Source organism: Octopus sinensis, linkage group LG5 (assembly GCF_006345805.1).
Source record: "Octopus sinensis linkage group LG5, ASM634580v1, whole genome shotgun sequence".
Taxonomy (NCBI): Eukaryota; Metazoa; Mollusca; class Cephalopoda; order Octopoda; family Octopodidae; genus Octopus; species Octopus sinensis.
This window is the reverse complement of record NC_043001.1, coordinates 32,257,138-32,274,855: the sequence shown is the minus strand read 5'-3', so window position 1 is coordinate 32,274,855 and position 17,718 is coordinate 32,257,138. Positions and strand designations below refer to the sequence as shown.

The 17,718-nt window shown below is 34.4% G+C and overlaps 1 long non-coding RNA gene across 1 annotated transcript in view; it reads left to right on the top strand.

Moving 5' to 3' along the window:
- Positions 1-17,718, top strand: part of LOC115212380 — a 283,564-nt gene that overhangs the window by 114,605 nt on the left and 151,241 nt on the right. Inside the window, exon 2 of the long non-coding RNA XR_003881713.2 lies at positions 957-1,562. This is a non-coding gene — a long non-coding RNA (uncharacterized LOC115212380). The remainder of the gene's footprint in view (positions 1-956; positions 1,563-17,718) is intronic.

Below are 17,718 nucleotides of genomic sequence, written 5' to 3'. Positions count from 1 at the left end.
ATGGTTGATTGTTTGCAAGGAGAGGAGAAACTCGTTATCATCTATGATGAATGAGATTTCATTCGCTCCAGCTATCGTACAAGTTGCAACCATTGGTGTTCAGCAACACCAGCAGAGTTCTCGGTCCTGATCATTTTGTTGTTGCGTTTGAGTCCTGGCGCTACATTAATTCTACCTCTTCTTTTCTATCTCATCTGGACGAAAACATTTATGTAACTCTTGCTTTCACTCGTAAACCCAAACATATTTGTAGCCTTTGTCATCATTCTAATTACATTCCTCTCTTGTCCATGACAGGAGACACATTTGTATTAGCTTTGTGGTCTTCTGGGAATATCAGAACCTATCTCTACATACACACCGCATCCGATAATATACTGTTTCGCATAAACCCCTCGCGTACCTGCAGCCGGTAGAGTGCCACAAATATTACGGATAGCGAACTGTGAACGTCTGTACAAATATATATGTTTCGACTCCTTGTATACTGCGGTACGAGCATGAGGAATATCCACTAGTTGCCTTGCTTCGTCCTTAGCCTAAGAAGATTAGGCACAAGTTTCCATTCTTCATGACTATGTCAATCTAGAAATCATCTTCCAAGCCTTTCTGGAGCTCTTTTTTTGATTGTGTATAGAATGAAACCACTCCGTTTTCCGAATAAAAAAGCAAACTTCTCATATAAAGACAATACATATTGTGAAATACTTCGCCCAGCACTTTCCTTTGAACTGGCTTAAATCATATCTTCCCCCACCCCACCCCTAGTAACATAGAAAATGTTTTTTCATTAAAATATTTTTTCTATGTTGTGCACTTTTGTGTGATGTACTGCTCATGTATATGTAATTAAATCTCTTGTGGGTTTGACCGTTTTACTATGTCTGCGATTTGTTGTTAATATTCATTTTATTAGTTTGTCTTATTTTTAATTCTGTGTTAATTTTTCTTCGCAGGTTTTTATTTGGGTGTCGTAACTGAATATATCAATACTAGCGCCATTTTAACGAGCATCTATCCTCGCTCCTCTATATCAAGAAACCATCTTAAATTTCTAGTAGACACTGTAAAATATAAAACATAAAAAAATGTGGAAAGCCGCTCTGTTGACTTCCAGCCCAAGGTGAAGCAGTATGGAACAATGCTGAAATGTACCACAGCCTTCTTATCGACACGATATTTCAAAAGAAAATATTTCCGCTCAGCATAAACTTTTTGAATCCAAAAACTCTTGGAGAGGGAAGTGAACACGTCTAATCATACCCAACACAAAATCAACAGCAGCAAACGACAACTTTTACAACAGTGATAACAACTAAACTACATTTGAACAAATGAGGATAGAATAAAATGCGAATTTCTTTGAAAACATAGCAACGTAGAAATCCACAAAACAGAGTAGACATTGGAAAAGAGCTGAGAGTTGAGCATTCAATAGTAAGCACACATTAGATGTGATAGCATAGAATTGAATTCCAGTTTCCTTAACTAAATTCAAGAAGGCTAAAACGTTCGAGTGAATTGCTTGAAACACGTTGAATTTATGCTACGAGGTTCAAAAAGTAAGTATCTCTAAATTTTAGCATCATTATATGTCAAATATGATTTATGTATTTAATAATCTATTGTATAAAGTAAGTTCAGTGTTATAAATATTATATTTTTAATTAGTTTAATTATTCTTTATTAATTGAAAATGATTCATGATGGTATTTTATTGTGAGCGTTTCGCTAGTATTTTTTAGTATTTTTTTACAGAGTATGTTTTTAATGTAGCTTTTTATTTTGATGTAAAAATAATGGTGTAGATTGCAATTTACAATTGCAATGCAATTATAATGTGTAATTGAATAACAAGGTATTATACTGTTGAACGTTAATAAATGTGTATGCGTATACACATACGTACAGATGCATACCTATACCTATATATATATATATATATACAGACTGACAGGATAGATAGATGAATATATAATGAATATATATATATATATATATATATATACAGACTGACAGGATAGATAGATGAATATATATATATATATATATATATATATACAGACTGACAGGATAGATAGATGAATATATATATATTATATATATATATATACATATATAGAACGTAAAATATATAAAGATATGTATATAATGTATATTATATGCATATATTTTTATATAAAATTTCATAGATGTATATGAATGTGTGTATGTATATATATATATATATATATATATATATATATACACGCATATATACGTACAGGAATCTTATATGAATACCATTCTGGCCAAATAATGGAACTGCAGATACAATATCCCTGCATATCTCACGTTTATTTTCATTTCGCCACTTCACTCTCTATTTCATATCTTATCTAGAATAACTATTGCTTAATCATTTTCTCAGACTATCTCCGATGAAGGGATATATGAAATATCCCGGAAACAGCTGTAAGACCTTCTAGTTATAAAAGTTCGGAAATCTTTCACAGCCTTGGATTTTTATCTCATTCTGTTAATTTTGTATATATATATATATATATAATATATATATATATATATATACGTATGTATAAATGTTTATATTATATGTATATTTATACTCTGCTATGTTGCGTATCTCAGTGTAGAACAAGAGTGAGCTCCTTACTAACAGCTTCACTCTTTCTGTTTAATATTTCAAGTCATTCACATTTCCCTTATATCGGTAACGTAATTATAATTGTTACGTGACCACATCAATTTCCACCTAATTCAAAATGAGGATAATCACCTGCCCGTGGATGTTTCATATGTGAAAGTTCACAGAGTTGCGCGTGATAAATATTGATATTCTTGTAGGGGTAGTATGATTGTATAGCATTGTGAATGAATGGGCTACGAAATGTTGCGCTATATCAGATATGTTGAAAATCCATCTAATAAGTTGGCAATATTTAGTTTCGGTTCGCAAAATTTGGGGTTCGGATCCTTCCCTTGTTTCTTCTTTTTCCCAAACAACCGAAGTTGGTATGGGATACTTCATTATCACAGTTATGAACCAATATTTTTCAGAAGTATTAAATTCTTGTAGAGACAATTCTGATATAAATCGTTTTATGCCTGTTGGGGTAACTGAAGTAAACAAACCAGATATTACAAAGGAGTCGATGAAATACCATTCATATACTGGGACCAGTCTATTCTACCATGTTTTCCTTCTTCGAAATGAGGCCTAGTGGCAATGTAAAAAATCACTATCATTATATAAATGAGATCATTGAAGGATAAGAGATATATTAAGAAGGAATCGAGTTTATCCCCACAGCAGCAATTTTTAACTGAAGCCGTTTTGCTCCGTTTCGTACTCAACTCCCTCTGAAAGAAATATTTACACCGAGCTTTCACATTTTTTCTCTCCCTATAACAGAAGACTTGTGATTAATCAAGTCAAAACGATACCCGGATTTAATGTTGCTGTCGCTGCAAAACTGACTTAATTTTCATTTGAAAACAGTTAAGCAAGACTTGAATGCTACAGCGTTCTATCGTTTTCTTCTCTTTGTATATGTAGACACTTTGAGCTGATCAGCAGAAACGTATATTTATTTTATTTCATCAAAAGTGGAAGAGTAACACTTATGCCATTTTTGGTGCTCTGGTAATTGCAGGAAGAAATCACTGTCACACCGAAGACGTGTCCCAAATGTTTCAATAAATTGAATCCCTTAAAGACACCCAAGTATCAGGTTGTAGTATTAAACTTGGCGACGGATTAATACTTCCACCAAAGTATAATCTGATGCAGTTGCTGTTGGTATTACCTCTCACACATCAGGCATGATCGAGCAAATCTATGGTGAAGCGTATTTCTATCTTGACTATCACGTCTTTAATTCATGTACATCGGGACTACATTATACAGTGTATTTTTCTAAAGACTGTACACAGCGCTTTCAATAAAATTTAGTTTTTTATTTCTATATTGCCCACAAGGGGCTAAACCTAGAGGGGACAAACAAAGGCAGACAAAGGAATTAAGTCGATTACACCGACCCCAGTGCGTAACTGGTACTTAATTTATCGACACCAAAAGGATGAAAGGCAAAGTCGACCTCGGCAGAATTTGAACTCAGAACGTAACGGCAGACGAAATAACGCTAAGCATTTCGCCCGGCGTGCTAACGTTTCTGCCAGCTCGCTGCCTTAATAAAATTTAGTTTCTATTTCTATTAAGGTGCACTGTAGAATGTAGTTCTCAAAATATATATAATTCTAATATCGTTTTGAAGACGATAGATTGGCAGAATCCTGAATATATTGGACAAATAACCTTGAAGTAATTATCACAGTTTTTTTCTAATATCTGTTAAAATCATGCTACAGTCAACTTTGCCGAGTACGATAAAATAACATACCAGTCAAGAAGTGAATTCGATTTAATCGACTGCCGATCTGTGGAGAACACGAAATATGCCACCATGAGCTCCAACGTCTTCAAATTCTTGCAGAAACACATATACTTTCAACAACCATTCCTGTTGGTTCAGTGGAGTTATACCAAGGACAAACATAACCGATAAGATCGGGGTGGATTTTGTGATACAAGAACTACTGGTCACCAATCATTATATGCACCATGCCTTCAGGTGTCTGAAATGAAACAGAACTTTACATGAATTAGAAATTTGATATTCAAAATGAGTAAATAGTAAAGAAATAAACAGTAGAACTTTACTTAGTTGTGAGAGAGAAATGATCGGTGCAGTTAAGTAAATAGACATAAGGCTAACATTTAAAAGGGTGGGACATTCTGTCTGAATTGATCCTATATATTACTAGGACTTATTTTGTGGGGTTCCTGGAAAGATGAGGACAAAAGGTGGTCATCGGGGGGATTTTCGTTGTTCTTAGAGTCCAATATACTAAGAGGATTTTTCTCAATTATCGACGATAAGTTCACTTCAGCAAAAATTGAACCCAAAACTTCAAGAGCCAGAACGCATACTGCAAACCATATTTTTCAGATACACCAGCAATTCAGCCAGTCAATTACTTTTTCCCTTTTTTATCCCTAATAGCTGATGTGTGACGGGATGGGTGTTTGGTTAGTCGATTGGTTGATTACTCCAGTCACGCTTTACATCGAAGAGAGAAAGGGACAGAGAGAAAGAGGGACGGAGGGAGAAAGAAAGAAAGAAAGAACGAAAGAAAGAGTAAACGATAAATGCAAAGAGATTTAACATAAAAGGTGCAAAATAAGTGCCTCATAATGTTGTCAGTTACACATTTTTAAAAACATTTTCGATGAAGTAGATTTCGATTACGTTGATAAAACTTAGAAATTTAAGAACATATATTTACACGCGAATATACAAATGAAAATTTTGTCTTTGTGTTTTAAATTTTATTTAAAGAAAATAAATATTTTTCTTTCCAAAATTCGTATTCATTTCATCCTTTTGTGCAAAAACCAAAAGCCGTGACAAAAATTAAAATATAATTATTATATCTATGACGTATTTCCTGCTATTACCTATGGTGGCAAAATCATCTTTCCAAACTTACCCGCCATAAATGAAAGCTAAAGCTCTAGTTATATAATAATTATTATAACCCATTGCATAATGCTGTTGTACTGTCATATATCAGAATAATATTGTTCTAATATAAATTAGAACAAGACGTTTCTACAAACTGGGTAATTCAATGAACGAATTTGCAACATTTGCAATATGTATTTCTGAATTTAATATTACTTTGTATAATTAAATAAAAAAAGTAACTTTATAAATTGGATATAACTATAAATAAGTTTAAAATTATATTATACATATATATAAATATATATATATATATATGTATGTATGTATGTATGTATGTATGTATGTATGTATATATATATATATACATACACACACACACAAATTATATATAAGCACATATACGTACATACATACATGCATACATATATAAAGTGCTATATGTAACCATGAAAGTGGCTGTATTCTATGTAATTCTAAAGGGGTGCATAAATACATAATTATATAATAGTCGACTAAATATCATTATATATTATTAAGCAGTAATGGGGTGGGTTTTTAGAGCCGATAGAGTGTCGGAGAGAAAGCGTTGTGATATAATGTCTCAGAATGTATGCTTTCTGAGTTCAATTGCCGTCAGTGTTAACATTTTCCTTCATCCTTTGTGGAAATACGGTACAGCCCTTCCTCCTACCCTCTCCCAGTAGATTAAGTGTTGGAGCGCAGAGTGGGCGTCTGCGTATGCTTCCCGCCACAGGAAAACTTAAAATAATTAGGGAAAGCATCTTAAACATCCTAACGACTCAGTTTCCATCGTAGGTGGCGGTAGCAATTTGTTTATAACTACAGTTTTTTCTGTCGCCCTACAAGCACTCCGTCAGATGTGATGACGCGGGTTCTAGTTTATCCGATCAACGGAGCAGCCTGCTCGTGGAATTAACGGACAAGTGGCTGAGCACTCCACAGACACGCGTACCCTTAACGTTGTTCTCAGAGTGATTCAACGCGACACAGAATGTTACAAGGCTGGCACTTTGAAATATAGATACTACTTATTTTTTGCCAGCTGGGTGAACTGAGAGAACGCGAAGTAAAGTGTCTTTCTCAAGGGCACAACGCCGCCGGGGATCGAACTCTCGAACTTACGGTCGTGAGCGGATTACCCTGACCACTAAGCCACGCGCCTTCACTGTCCCTCTATATTGTATATCGAAACTACAAAATGTGATAAAATACCATACCGTAATATGCAAAATACCAGGGTTTTGCATTTTAGGCCCGAGGGAAATGGTACTTAATGGCTTGCTGAGCATTATCAAGCTCATCCCCCAATTTGTAAATTATAGCTGTTTTTCTATGCAAGACCCCTTTTCATCTACGCCACCAATAAGAGCAGACTGTTTAGGCTGAGTCAACAATAAAAAGTCTACGTTGCCAATACTCACTAAATATTCCTCAAATGACATCCCTTTGTCTTCTAAATGAAGAAATATACTACATAAATTAGCCGTGAATACTCGTAGAGAGACAGCTTTGTATTACCTGGAAAACCCATCATTCTGCTTGATCTGGTTGACATGGGTTTCAATAACCGCAGCAGCAGCAGCCGTAAATTCATACACAAAAGATTTAAAAGGGAATTAAATCTTTATTGCTTCCATAAATATGATTATTCTAATAAATAACCCTATTTTTTCTAATACATTATAATATATGATATCTATTAGATATCATACATTTGATATTTTATTAAATTTATTTCAAAATTGTTGTTTTACATTAACAAGTTATTATTATCACAATACAGCATTACATATAGAAATGTGTTTGAAATTAGTTAAAATATACGATGTGATGTAACTTAATCATCTAACAAATTTGTTCACATTGTTCCTTGCCCTGCTAAATATAGCAGCCAAATCTCCATCAAATCTCACATTATAGTTTCAAACAAAGCAACACGCATTAGTTAGTGTTGTCCTAGATATACTATGCCTGAAAAAGACTGGATGGTCATAGTTGCATGGTCCTTGATTATAGATCAGCTCAATGAAGTGAAGGTGCGTGGATTAATGATAAAGCTGTTGGACTCGTGGGTTCGATTCCTGAAACGGACGGCATATTGTGTCCTTAAGAATGGCACTTGCTTTCTCGATGCTCTAGTTCATTCAGTTGAAAATGAATGCCAACATAATACTGCAGCCTCTCTCAACTTCAGATGCTCTACTGGATAAAGGTGAGAGGTTGATGAGGTTGACTGTATCCTAAAATAAATCGCGAAAAAGACTGTGCCTGCTCAAAAATCAGCCTCGCTTACGAGTTTTTTTTTTTTCTTAGAAGTAAAATCAGGGCTACATATGGAAAAATAAAAAAAAATCAAACCTTATAGCTCAGACTAAGGAAGTGTTATTCGTAACACATATAACAAATCACAAAAACAGACGACTACATTCGTTATAAATAGTTTCAGCCCTACGTAAATAATGCGATTGTTGATTTATTAAATGAAATATATTGAGAAAAGAATTAGAGTGTGTAACACGTCTGCAGAGTATGTGTTATAACGTAGCTCAGAAGGAATAAGACAGAAAATGGGATAATATCACCGAAATTGTCCATTGAAAATTATGTGAAACATATAATTAACGAAAATCATGTAAATACCGTAAACATGAGGAACTTTATATAATACTGCTTAAACACAATAACGGTTTTCAAGATTTCAACATCTAAAGCAGTGATATCCTGTTGACTAGAAGAACAGATATTGCTATTGTTCATAAGAAGGTAATTATATAAACTTCGATATTGCAATATCTAGGGATACTATAATTGGGATCTAGGAACGAGAAGCATTTGGGAGATGATGGGATATCAAACCTAGGATTGCAACTAAGTTGTTACAAATGGAGATAAATGTAATGCTAGCAGCAGAGATATGGTCTCTAGTAGATTAGACAAAGTTTTAGAAAAGATAGGAATTAAAATTAGGATAGATATAAAATGTGAAAAGACCATCCTATATTAAGATTGTATGGGATATTGGCTAAGATATTAGAAATATAATTTTAGTGTCAGATAAAATTAGCATGAAATACATTGGGATTCATGATTACTTGGTTTGCAACAGGAGGTATAGGCATATCTAGAATGATATTATTAACAAATGAAATAATAATAATAATAATAATGTTGTTTTCTTCTGCTCTAATGCTGTGTTCGCATCCAATCAGTCCTCTTCTCCCTCTTGTTTTGCTACACACAGTTTGTGTCACTTTTGGGGTGGAGTATTCCATATCTAGTTAGCAACTTCCTTGTCTTTCTGTTTAAGCTATTTAGTTCGTTTACTGTCCATATCTAAGGAGTAAAACCGCCCAGGTTTTGGTAGCTTCAATCTTATTCCGTCTGTTTAATTTCGATTTAAGGATCATTTTCAGTCTGCACATGTACACCATTTTAAATTTAATTTTTCTGTCATTTCTTTCTCCATCAATTTATCCATTTCCAATATTCCCAACTACTTATAGCCTGTTTCTTCTATCTGCTTCATAACCTTCTCCCGGCAGCATCACTAACCCATCCATACAATTGATTTTGCCTCCCTTCAAGACTAACACACAACACTTTTTCAGTCCGAACTCCATTCTGATATCAGCACTGAAAGTATATACCGTATCAACAAGGGAACTGACTTGGGATTCATCTTTACCATAAAGTTTGAGGTCATCCATGAATAACAAGTGGTTGACATTGTGTTGGCAGCTTTTGAATACATACCCAGAATTTGCTTTCCTCAGAATCAGTGTGAGTGCTATCATGTACAATACAAACATCGGTGGAGACAGTCAGTCCCCTTGAAAGATGGCTCTCCTGATTTCTCTTGTCCCTAAACTCCTTCCATATGCTGTCAATTCGTGCATAACAGTCACCAAATCTTTTGATCTAGTAGCCTTGAAATTAATCTGGTCCCGGAGTCTTCCATTTGCCCATTTTTGTTTTCTGATTTCCTTCACTTCCCTAATTGAAATGTCTGCTTCTGCCTGTTTTGGACATACTATTGCTTGTTTCGGTTCTTGCAATCATTCATTCAGCATCCTTCTTGTGCTCTTTGTCTTTGCTCCAGATGTCACTCCAAAAGCCTTTGACTTTCAATGTTATTTGGTATCAACATTTTATGTGTACACTCTCCATTTATGTCTTTGTAGAATCTGTTCTGAGCTATTCTGAATAACTTTTATTGTTGGTAACCCTTCATTCTTTGGTTGTATCTTACCATCTGTGTTTTCTTCGCAACGAGGCGTTGTTTCAGTTCCTCCATTACCACTTTCAGGTCCTTTCTTTCATTGTTATGCTTCCTGTTCAGGGCCTTGTATATAAAAACCACTATTATTGGAAGTAAGAAGGTCAGGCTTGTGTAGGATGGAAGATTGGATATATAAAGCACTGTACAAGGACATGAGAATGAATGAAACTGAAAATAGGTGAAAAAAAGATAAGAATGCATGGACGATTTCATAGGGATATTGAAGATAGAGAAAAAAGATGGCTGTAGATTTAAAACCGGAGACGGAAGCTCTAAACTATGCTGCCCAAGAGCAAGCACTAAGAACCAATTACATCAAATAGAGAATAGACAACTGATCAAAGTAATAAGTGCAGAATTTGTGGACAAAATGGTGAAGCCGTATGGCATATTACCCGCCAATATACACCATTAACCCTGAAAGAATATGAGACAATATAGCAAGGATTGTCCATTGGGAACTTTGCAAAATGTATGTACTTGACAGAGCAAAAAAGTGGTATGAACATAAACCCGAAGGCATCATCGAAAATGATAATGCAAAGATCCTATAAGATTTTATGATTCAGTGTGACTATGTGATAGAAAATAGGAAGCCACACATTGCATTAATTGAGAAAGAAAGCAAACGATGCTGGATCATAGACATAGCATTCCCCCTGCAAGGTCATGCACTGTTAAACTTGATATGAGATCACTACGTCGTTCACATATGGTTGTGATGCATGTAACTGGTGTACCCTTATCACACGAGTAGTCATGATGGGTATACTGGGCTTTGTATATTTTACTCCAGCATAGCTTTGATGGCATGACTTCTTTCTCACTCAATAATAATAATAATAATAATAATAATAATAATAATAATAATAATAATATAATAATTTCTGCTAAAGGCACAATGATTGAAATTTGGTGAGAGGGGACTAGTCGCTTACATCGACCCCAATATTTCACAGTTACTTAATTTATCGACTTTGAAGGATAAAAAGCAAAGTCGACCGCGGCGGAATTTGAACTCAAAACGAAGCAACGGGCGAAATATTGCTATGCATTTAGTCCAGTGTGCTAACAATTCTGCCAGATTTCCGCCTTTATAATAATGATAATAATACCTACCAGGAAAGGAAACTTGTAGAGGATTAGTAAAAGCAGAAGACACAGGAATGAAAAACTTTGTTTTGCAGAGTAAAGATAGTAAGGAAAGACTACTATCAGCAGCCTCAGACACGCAAAAATTGACTAAAACAGTAGAATTCAAAGAGAAAAGGACGAGAAAAAAGACATAGAGAAAGAAATATGTCCAATTCATGCAACAAACCAAGAATGATAGAAGTAAGCATCGTTGGTTCTGGTCGACGGGCGTGAACTTGAAACGAGAAGAGAAGAGAAACGCTAATTATAGCCGTTCAGGAACAAACCCTTAGAGCAAAACTGATAAAGACAAACATGGCAAAAACTCAGTGAGACTGCAAATATAGAATCTTCAGGAAAGGAGAGGAGAGTATCAATCACCTTTTGAGTATATACCGTGTCGTAGCAGAAATGGAGTATAAGCACAAATGTAGAATCTGCAGGAAGGGAAACGAAATTATGAATCACGTATTGAATATTTCAGTAGCACAAAAGTAGTATAACCGCAAGTAGTATATATATATATATATATATTATATAATATATATATATATATATATATAATATATACGCGAGAAAGAAGCAACAAGAATGGATAGTTGCTTCTTTCTCGCTTATAATCACCCCACATTACTGTATTGTTAAATCAGTATAGTTTTTTTGGTGCATCTAAGTTAGGTACCATATTCAAGTAAATCATTTAAATTAACTTGAATCTTTATTGCTCTTTGTATATATATATATAATATATATATATATATATATTATATATATATATATAAAGGTTATGAGTGGTAATGGTGTCAATAAGACCCAAAGTTGTCAGGTAATGCTGAACAAGTGCTATGGAGAGACTATAGTTAAGATCCAGGTTCGGTGATTATGCGAATGGGGAGTCCAACGTAGGTCATATGTCACCATGTGTATATATAAAAAAATTCAGAATGAGATAAAAATTCAAGGCTGTGAAAGATTTTAGAACATTTATAACTAGAAGGTCTTACAGCTGTTTCCGAGATATTTTAGATGTCCCTTCATCGGAAACGGTATGAGAAAATGGTTAAACTATAGTTATTTTAGAAAGTTGACGTGAGATATGCAGGGATTTATAACCACCGCTTTTTTCACATATTCAAATTCTACCACAAATCCAAATGCCTAAATGACCATACAGTATATTTCCACAATACCCCTTAGGTAATCCCAATAAACTTATATAAAATCTACATTTTAACTCCTAATCCCTATCTAGTTCCTCTTTCATACTCGAATATCACAACCATTTAATCATATTCGTGTGTATATGCGTGCATACATATATGCGTGTGTGTGTGTATGTGTGTGTGTTTATGTATGTATGCAAGGTATATATACCTGCGTGTGCAGGGGCGATAATACATACAGATGCACGTATATATGGGTGTACGCATGCATATATACATATGAGTATGTGTTTAATATGTGCATGTGTATACAACTTCACAACTTCACATATATAGTTTCTTCTACTTCTAAGCACTGGCCTGTCTTCTAACCAACCTATCCTATATTCCCAAATTCTTTATTCTACCATTTTACTACCCTGACTTAGGCTCTATCACTACATACCTGACACTCCTTTACTATTTACACTCTCATACCTCTCTCTCTCTCTCTGTAACCTATCCTATCACCCCCTCCATTCCTTCTATCTGACACTCCTTTACGCTTTACCCTATCATCTTTTTAAACTCTCATATCTTTCTCTCTCTATGACCCTCACCTCCCGATTGCTACTCTCAATTTATCTTGACTGACCACTAACCAGTACACTTTCTCTCTCTTCATCTCTTTATTATCTCTCTCCCCGCTTTTCTTTCTCTTTTTTCTTTTTTGTATTTTTCTTTTCTTTATTCTTCCCATCCTGTTTTCGATTTGTACATTCCCAACTTTTAAGTTACTTTAGTCGAGTCAATAACACTGTGTACAAACACTATACTTGGAATGACCAATTTTAAATACTATTGAGACTCACTCACATGGTATTGGAATCTTATATGTATACCATTCTGCCTAAATAATGGATCTACAGATGCAATATCCCTGCATATCTCACGTACACTTTCATTCGTCCACTTCACTATTTCATATCATATCTAAAATAACTATTGCTTAACCATCTTCTCACACCGTCTCTGATGAAGGGATATAATAAATATCATGGAAACAGCTGTAAGACCTATTTATAAATGTTCTAAAATCTTTCACAGCCTTGGATTTTCATCTCATTCTGAAAATGTTTATATAAATACACACACACACACACACACACACACACATATATATATATATATATATATATATATATCGAGAGGGAGAGAGAGAGAGAGATACATTTATATATATATATATATATATATATATATATTGTATGTTGATATAGAAAGGTGTGAGCGCGAGGCCACCCTTGTTTGTTTGCTTTTCTCATACACCTCACTGTCATTTTTTTCCATCTCTGCATCTATGGGTAACAATGCATGACTCTTTTTCACCTTCACAGTCTCACATATTTTTCATTTCTTGAACTGTACCCTCTTCCTGGGGACTTACTGACATCTTCTGGACTTCTTATCAATTTTTTGCATATTGCTTTCGAATGTTGTACTATTTTCTTTAACATCATGGAATAAAAAACTTCTCTCTTTTCTCTTTCATTTTCAAACTTTAGCCTAAACTATATCCGGCTTTCTTTTGGTTTTCACCAGCGCGTACCAAAACAATATCTTCCACCTTTATTCTTGAAACATGCTTTCATATACCCTCCACATCTTCTCTTCTTAGGTTCTCTGTAAATTATTCACTCTGGTTTCGAAGTCTTCGCCTTCCTCCTATGTTCTCCAGTTTTATCTTTCTTCTTTTTTTCCTTCATATAATCACTATTTCTTTTTCACGCTGTTTACATTTCTATTGAATTTTCATTCTCTCTGATGAAGGACTAACGCTGGAATCGTTCAGATACTCACTTCTTCCCTTGCAGTGTTATCCTAGTAGCATATCTGTTAAGCTATCCTTCCTGTTTTGATTTTTCTGTTTGTCTTTACACCACACATACACACATTCACCTACATGAATGAATGTGAGTGTACATATGCACACACACATACACACACACACACACACACACACACACACACACACACACATATATATATATATATATATATATATATATATATACATAAATATATCTATATATATACATATATACACACACATATGTATCTATGTATTTATAAATCCATCTTTCTCTCTCATGCACACAAACATACATACATACATACATACATACATACATATATACATTATCATATCTGTTTTTTAATTGACAAATGGAATTAGGTGATAAGACTGCTAGAAATGATAAAAATGTTTAAATGCTTTTTCCTATATACTTCTGTCCTTCTTTGTTCTGATTACAAATCTGTTTTATTCTCCCTGCCGCTACTATGGACAAAACATGGACCAATTATGTAATTAAGCGTTATTCAACCAACTATGTAGCTCTCAGACAAATATATGTCCTGATACTTTTACGAAATATAATTAGAGTATAATCCTGTAAAAAAAAATGCTGAAAATCTAAATATTCATATATTTTCGCAACTTAAATGTTTCCCATTTTTCTCCGGTAATATTATGTTAATAAGTAGAAGATACATAAACGGTAAACAAATCATAGACATTTTAGAAAGCCGTAGAAATATAGCTTATTATAATAGTTAGATCTGAAACGTTAAAAGGAAAAATGTATAAAGACCAGTGATCGGTCGGTCATTAACCAGTAGATTTCACTGAAATCATTTTCAAATTAATCATATATCTATATTTATAGGATGGTGTGACAAAAAATTTCATATTTTACTCAAGCATGCTAGAAATATGTTGCGATACCCAGCTGAGCTGGTCGTTGTATTAGTTTTTAGTTACTGATTCTGGAGAAAAGGCAGATCTCATGACGTTTCAGGCTCTCCAAGGCCTAAATATTCCGTTTTCAACTAAAAGTTCCGTTTCAACTATTATTCATCTCCATCTGCATAAAAAGGTGTACTTAAGAATGTTTCTGGAGGGTATTGTTCTGAAAAGGAAGAACTATCCTTAATGATTAGTATGGAGTCAGTGTTGGCCGTTAGAGCTGTAACTAGAATTGAAGATACAAATGGCTCGGAAGTACGTGTTTGGCTGAGGTGAAAGATCTGCTACCACCGTCCTGTCGCTATCGTTGAAACGGTAGTGAGTATGTTCCTTAAGTCTCGAACAGAACCACTTAGATATATAACAATCTTTAATTGTTATCTATTCAGTAACCAGTTATTCCACGATATATATTCCAATTAACTTCACTGATAGTTATAAAGAAAAAAAGCAATCTCAAAAAAATCTTTCTTCACACACACTTGGCATTTTCTCTTTGCCTTTTCTCTATTAATAAAAGAACGAACACTTATCCCAGCAGCCACATGTCTTCTCTTCAGTGTGTGTGTGTGTGTGTATTATAAGATAGTGAGGGGAAAACAGGCAGTACACATGACCTTTCCAATCGTCCCACTCAACACAAGCCGGCGACGTTGATTCGGTTAATGCCCAACCTTAACATCTGTAGGTCAATGTCTGTAAGCAAAAATAGCTGCAACCGAGATTTAATCTAGATTCCAGATTCGCTTCGTCGTTAACTTAACACCTACGCTTCATTGGGTATTAGCCCGTGCATTTAACTATCTATCTATCTATCTATTTATCTATCTATCTATCTATCTATCTATCTATCTATCTATCTATCTATCTATCTATCTATATCTATCTATCTATCTATCTATCTATCTATCTATCTATATCTCTCTGTCTCCCATTCTCTCTCTGGATATATATATACACATACATATACACATATATGTATATGTGTATTATATACATATATATGTGTGTGTATATGTATGCGTGTACAGGATCAGACATCGATATATATATATATATATATATATATACGTATGTGTGTATGCACATATACATATCTATGCATACAGAGATACACACGCACACATACCTGAACATGCGTAGGTACTTATGTACGTATTTATATTATATATGTGTGTATATAGGGTGGACCATAAATGATTATTCTTATAACATATATATGTCTCTTCTGCATTTAATCATTGAAACTCTTCCTCTGAAGAAGGAGTCAATTTCTAACAAAGATACAAAGCTCCATCTTTGGAATGTAGATAACGAAAACAATGTCACATTTTAAAACTGAGAAAATTCTTGCATAGTTTTACTGTTCCGCTTACAGATTATATTTGTAATGTTCGAATCAGTTGGTTGATTTCTTCTGATGAAAATCCAAACTTATCCAGACTGACAGTTAGGCTCATACCTACAAAACCAAGTACTCCAATTATTAATAGTATAAATGTAAATTTGTAATCCGGTTATAGAAGTTGGAGGTTTCGAAGTTGTTGCCCATAGTTATCTTATTTTTCTTTGATTTTCAAAGAGATTATTCACATCTGCAGGACAGCTGACCTCTGTGACGTTACATCCTTTTCTCTTGTTTGTCCCATACAACAATATCCGGCCTGTTATGTGTACACTTGACAGATCTTTTAATGGAAATATTCCACGAGTATTCCTTGTGTTGCTGTTTGTGTACATACTCAATAACAAAGAGATTCTCTACATATATTCCAGGATGGCCTTTTTTCCAAATGGCATTATATGTTATTTTTGTAACATCATGTCACATAGGGATGTAGTACCTTGATGGCATTTTTGGGCAGCTACTAATCATATGTATGATGTCTTCCACAAAAATATAACATAATGTCCGTTACGGTTGCATCCTAGAACTCCAACAGCTTCACAGTCTTTTTTTCTTTTTTGATTAATTAAATAGTAGCAATCTCCTGTTCTTGGATTGCAAATGTATAGCCTTCGAAGTGTGATATGTTGTAGCTGCCACGAGCCCAACACAGGCTTCTCTCCATGTCAATTTTATTATCTGGTTCAACTCTACGAGAAACATACTCATGCATAGTCTTCTTTTTTTTGTTGGTATGCTGAGCATTTTCCCTCCCCGGTTTTCTTTGAGGTATGCTTGTCCGGCATATTTGGTGTTATATGAGAGGTCATCAGGTTGAGAGTATTTCCCGAGGAGCTCACTTTCAGCACGTAGGATATTGTTTCCTTCATTTTCAGCACTAAGGTAATGCATTTATTTTTGTGCTGTCTGAGAGATGCTATGGGACATTCGAAGGCTGTCGGTACTGACATCAAGCCCCAAACTCCTCTATCTCTTCTTAGGCAGAGCCTGTCGATATCACTATATTTGCGGAGATTTCCAGTTAATGTAAGAATCTCGTTGGTTTTAATGTCTACAGAACGGATTTCTCCCATAAATCAGTCAAGTATCCCAAATATTGGAATCAATACTGGTCCCGTAAATCCATTGTGGGGCATTGTTTTGTTCTAAGATAAGAGTTGGTACTGCCATATTTTTCTTCGTCTGATGTAATACTCCTGGGTCACTTTTCTTTATTCACTTCAGTATTATATATATTCATCAATACCAAGGTATTTGTATCATTCTTTTTATGGGACAGGAGAGATAGTGCGACCATTGATGTACAGGTTTTGTGTCTGGTAGACTGATTTTCCGCATTCGACGATTAAATAAAAACATTTCTCCTGGACAAATTCCATTCCTATGAGAGCAAAACT